This window comes from Piliocolobus tephrosceles, chromosome 5 (genome assembly GCF_002776525.5).
Source record: "Piliocolobus tephrosceles isolate RC106 chromosome 5, ASM277652v3, whole genome shotgun sequence".
NCBI lineage: Eukaryota > Metazoa > Chordata > Mammalia > Primates > Cercopithecidae > Piliocolobus > Piliocolobus tephrosceles.
Genome location: NC_045438.1, coordinates 68,018,132 through 68,024,131, shown reverse-complemented (window position 1 = coordinate 68,024,131; position 6,000 = coordinate 68,018,132).

The following is a 6,000-nucleotide window of genomic DNA, read 5'->3' as shown; positions in this document are numbered from 1 at the left end:
ATCTCCTGACCTCGTGATCCACCCATCTCGGCCTCCCAAAGTGCTGGGATTACATTTTCTGCATCAATCTTATGCTGCTAGATGAAAATATTTATTATGACTCTAAAGTCTAAATATACTTATTATGTATTATACCATGCAGTAAGTTATACGAAGTGTCTTCTGAAAAAAGTACCAGCCTTTTCTTTGAAATATGTTAAATTCTTTTCTTTACCTAGAGTAGCTCTTATATTCTTAGTCAGGAAAGGCTTTTCTATTTAAGCAGAAAGAATGGTGAAGTATATCAACCAATATGTTTAAAGAGATTAATTTTAGTTCTCAAAGTGACATAGATCCTTCCTAGCCATATTATCAGGAAATGCCTATTTGATATATGTGAATGCTTCTTGATTTCTAAATACTATTCTTTGAAATCAAACAGAGAAATAGGTTTCTAATAAAAAAAATTTGAAGTTCACTTTTTTGTTTTTTGAGACAGATTCTCACTCTGTTGCCCAGGCTGAAGTGCAATGGCATGATCTTGGCGCACTGCAGCCTCCACCTCTTGGGTTAAAATGATTCTCCTGCCTCAGCCTTCCAAGTAGCTGGGATTACAGGCATACACCTCCATGCCTGGTTAATTTTGTATTTTTTTTTTTTTTTTTAGTAGAGGTGGGATTTCACCATGTTGGTCAGGCTGGTCTCAAACTCCTGACCTCAAGAGATCCACCCGCCTTAGCCTCCAAAAGTGCTAGGATTACAGGCAAGAGCCACAAGTGGCTCTTTTTATTTTTGAATAAAATAAAAAGAGTTTTATAAATAGACAGAGTTAAATAAGAAGACAGTTTGTTTATTCAATTTTAAATCACTAAAATTGCTAGGACATATGGTACCTACATCTAACATTTCTGCCTCTGTCTTGAAAGATCAATAAGGAGATCATGTACTTGGAGTAAGTCTGTCTCGACTCTGGCCTCTTTGCTGGAGCTTTGTGGAAGTTCTAGAGTCTGCATGCTCTTGGCAAGATATAATTTCTGTTTCTCAATATTCATCATACTTATCTTTTTTCCCTGTTAGTGTCAACCTCCACAAGAAACTTAAGCTGCCCTCTTCAAACCTCATCTCTCATCCTGTTCTTCACATACCCTTCTCAAGGTACCATTTCTTCCCACTTCCTAAAGTCTTTCTACTGGATCTTCTGGAATTCATAGGTAATCATTAACAAAACTCCCTAAAATTTAATTTTAAAGCTTCAACTTAATTGAAACTCTAACTGCATCACTAATGTTTCTTTCTTCTTCTTGGTCTAACGGAAATATGACTTTTCCCTGAGGAAACTGCTTCCTCTAAAGACCATTCAAGTAGTTCTTCCATAGCCTTCCAAACACTAGGAATGACAACAGATTAGAGACTAAAGAGGGATGTAAACCAAATGCAATGCGTTATCCCAAATTGTATCCTGAACCAAGAAAAAAATAATGGATATAGTATTTTATCAATAATAGTTTTTTATTTTGATAATTACATCAAATGAACATAGCAAATATAATTGCATCAAACATAGTTTTCTGTCATGAAGTAAAATAATGTCCCTGTTTTTAGAAAATACATAGTGAAGTATTTTGGAGCAAAGGGACACCGTGGTCCAATTTACTCTCAGATGTTTCAAAAATTTTATATATATGGAGAGAGAAAAAGAATGACATAAAGAAACAAGACAGATGTAAGCAACCTAAGAATCTGGGTAACCAGTGTATAGGTAGTATATAGGGGGTTCTTTCACAAAACTTTTTGTAAAAATTTGAAATTTTATCCAAAGAAAATATTTCAGTCAATTAATCAATCAAAGCTGACCCCAAAGTTTTGAGCCTGAATGATCTAAAGGCCAAAAGAAAATAAGAAAAGGTCAGAGGGGAACATAGGATTGAATGGGGAATGTGAATTCTGAGTTGTGACACTACAGTGGAATATTTTTCCCAAGCAGCAGATGGAACTGCATATCCAGAAAAAGGGCAGTGGCAGAGCCAAAGCCCCATCATTATTGCAAGGTAGCTAATAAATACATCCAAAACTCTCCAAAAATATTAAAAGTGATTATGTACAGGTTATTTCAAAAGGCCAAAAAACTAATCAGAAATCTTATTGAATGAGAAAACTCAGTGAAATATATCATTCACTGTTCAGAAAACTGCAGAAAAGGATGTAAAACTCTGATTAAATTTAACCTTATCACTGTCCTCTGCTTATCTACATTGTGCTGACTTCCAGAGCTTGACGGCTGGACTGATGTTACTTTGTGTGCATAGAATAAAAGGGACATTTGATGGCCAGGAACAGTGGCTTACGCCTGTAATCCCAGCAATTTGGGAGGCCGAGGCAGGAGTAATACTTGAGGCCAGGAGTTGGAGATCAGCCTGGCCAACATGGTGAAACCCCGACTCTATTAAAAACACAAAAATTAGCCAGGCTTGGTGGTACACACCTGTAATCCCAGCTACTCTCAGGATGCTGAGGCAGGAGAGTCACTTGAACCCAGGAGGCGAAGGTTGCAGTCAGCCAAGATTGCATCACTGCACACCAGCCTGAGTGAAAGAAGAGAAAAAGAAAAAAAGAGGACATTTCAGAGAGAATATGTGGCCTTTAAATTATACTTTAGAAGGAGCTCAAGACTGCAGACAGTTCCGTGTTTTAATAGACAAGCTTAATTGACTCCTGTTCTTGAATGACTGATGTCTGATCTCTTTGGTAATGCTGAATGCCACCTGTGCTGTAATCATTTTAATTATCGAATTACCACATGGCACTAGTCATGGATGCTACCAGTCTGTAATATGACAGACATTTTAAGGGCCATTTGCTTTTCTATTTATGTTGTACTGAGGAATTAAATTTGAGCAGACATTGATGGTCCAAAGGGGACTAATTCTTAAGGTAGGGATGGGCTCCCTTGTCTATAAAACAGTGTTTCCCTAACACCCAAGAACCACTGAGCCCCTCTACCAAATCATGACAAATATGTTTTGTAGAATTGCACACATAAATGTAAATGTAAAATTTGACTGAAACTATTTTTTTCTTCTTCTAAAAATATGTCCTATTATAAAACTGCAATGTTACACAAACAACTATTTTAAAGAAGTAGTTGTTATAAGGATACTTCACACCAAAGGCAAGGGTTTCAAAAACTTCAGTCTACAATGCAAATTCACTTCTTAAATCACACCACACAGCTGTGATCTAAGTGTATGTGCTCTTGGCTATAGTTATAATAAATTCTTTGAATAAAATTTCCTTCCTAAGAATATCAGTCAAGAAGTAAGAAAACAGACCATGAATTCCCCTACATTAGTTTTGTGCTTCCTGCTTTCTCACACAGTAGTTTCATGCTTGTCTGAGAACTTTCATAATCATATTTATTTGAAAATAATTGGTTTTTTTATGCATCTAAAATAAAACCAGAGCAGATAAAACAAAAACTTGTAAGAATATGATATGCTATCCTTATCATTTAAGTACAATGATGAAATGTACCCCCATTTTAAAGCAAAAAATAGTTATTTGGCTTTTAAATGTGCCCCCATTTTAAAGCAAAAAAAAATAAATATAGTTTTTTTTACAGAAAACTATTTTGCAATTGTGTTTCCTTTGAACTGGTAGTTTTACCAAGAGTCTTAATCTCAAACCACAATCATTTATTTTACCGATGATATTCTTGTTAAGTACAAAAATTTAAGTAATGCAGGAAAAAAAAATTAATCAACACTGTTCCCACTGCTTCAGAGTCTATTTTCCAGTGGTGTTTCCAGTTTTTATGGAGCTACCCGGGCTGCAACAAAATTAATTCTTTTAATCATCTCATATAATATTTACTAAAGGAAAACTATTACATAAAACATATTTTCTGCCTTGTGAATATAAAACTATCGTAATTATATGGTGCATTTACTACACAAAAAGTGTGTATGGTTTAATTAAAAGGAGCAGATCTATTATTTGTTTCAATGGCATCCTACATTTTTAATGCTACTGAATGATAAAATTTTATCTTCAACTTGTTACGCTATATTCTGTATGATATTTTTAAATAAGATACAACTGACAACAATTCAGAGTATAGGGACATTACATGACTGAAATTAAGCTCTGTCTAAATAAGCAAACCAGTATGGATTTTTAAATTATCAGAAAAGGAACCCCACTAGTGGTGAGAAAAGTTGAATGAACTGAAATAAAAAACTAGGTAGATGAGCAGCCCTCAGTGACCATCTATGCACAGCAGGTCCACCCTGTGGGGTGCCTCATAGAGGAAACACAGCAGGAATGAGTATCCATCTTCGGATAGGGAGGGTAGAGGGAAATCAAAGCCTGTCCAGCCTCCAGACTAAGTGCTAGAGCCATTAATGGGCTTTTTCTTTGTTGCTGTTGCTTTTTTTTAGTTTTGTTTTGTTTTTCACTTTTACCAATTTACTTTTTAACTTAATCAACAGAGAGTCACATCATAGAACTTTTTTAACTTTTAAAACAGAAGGTTTCAATTTCTCAAGCAGCCCCAGGGAGAGACAAAAAAAAAAAAAGCTGTCCCTGTTAGGAAATGTGAATAATAAACTAGCTTTTCTTTTTGTGTGTATTTTTTTAAACATAAGCAATAGAAAAATTTGAGAAGGTACTTCACCACAAAAGCCAAAAGCAGCTTGAAATTTAATTTATACCCATTTTTATTTTTAATAAATTGCTAATCAGTTATTTGGATATTATGTAAAAAAGGACGTATATTAAGATTAATGATTTTTTTTACTCAAATTGAAAAGAACTTAATACGTGATAATTAAAACATAATACAGAGTCAGCATTTATCACTGAGTTATAGGAAAAGCCGATTTTCTACACAACAGTCTTCATTTGTTATCATTAAGTCTTATTGAGGGTGTATTATGTATAAGACATTGGGCTAAAAAGGTATCTTGAAGACATAGTGCTTAAGGAGGCTAAAAATATACTAGAAACCAACTATTGGACTATTTATAGAGGCAAGCACAGTGTCTGTGAAGTACCCTGGCACACTGTGTGGGATTAGGGATAACAGGAACAGAGATAAACAGAAGAAATTACAATACTGCAGATCTAGAAACATTGGTGGCAGAGGGAAGAAAACAAAGGATGGAATTTGATGACTAATTGTGGAGAAAGAAAAAGATTCATGGAAGTAGTACAATAATGGTGTCAATAAAAACAGCTACAGCTCTTTAACTGTGTATGAGAACATAAGCTCAAGTAGACAGATATTTTGTGTGTATTTTTTATTGCTGGGCCCTCAGGTTTAGAACTATGACTGACATATAGTAGGTATCCAATAAGTTTGTTGGACGATTTAAAATATGCCAAATGGCTTATGTACATCATGCTTAATCCCTATAAACTCTTCTGTAAAGTTGTTAATTGTATTCCCAATTTTTAATTAAACTAAGACAATGTTAAAGACCATGCTAAAGTCATGCATATAGCTATCATTAAAGTACAAGTTTTTCTATCTGTCATAGTGGTCTTTCTTCTGCCACATAAGGCAATTCACTAGGAATGATACATTGAATTAGAAGGCAGATCTCTAGGCCTTACTCTGTTGGGTGACCTTGAGTAAATTAGTTAGTTATTCTGTGGAACCACTCCAGTCATAGAGAGAGGACTGTATCTACCTATACAAACAAATCTAGATGGCATAGTCTGCCAGAGTTAGGCTATATGGTATAGCCTGTTGCTACTAGGCTACAAACCTATACAGTACATGTGTAATCATACTGAACACTATAAGGCAATTATAACACAATGGCAAGTATTTCTATATCTAAACATATCTAAACATAGGAAAGGTCCAATAAAAATACAGGATAAAATATAAAAATGATATACCTGTATAGAGTGCTTACCACGAACGGAGCTTGCAGGACTAGAAGCTTCTCTTAGTGAGCGAGTGAGTGGTGAGTGAATGTGAAGGAGTAGGACGTTATTGTCTACTACTGTAGACTT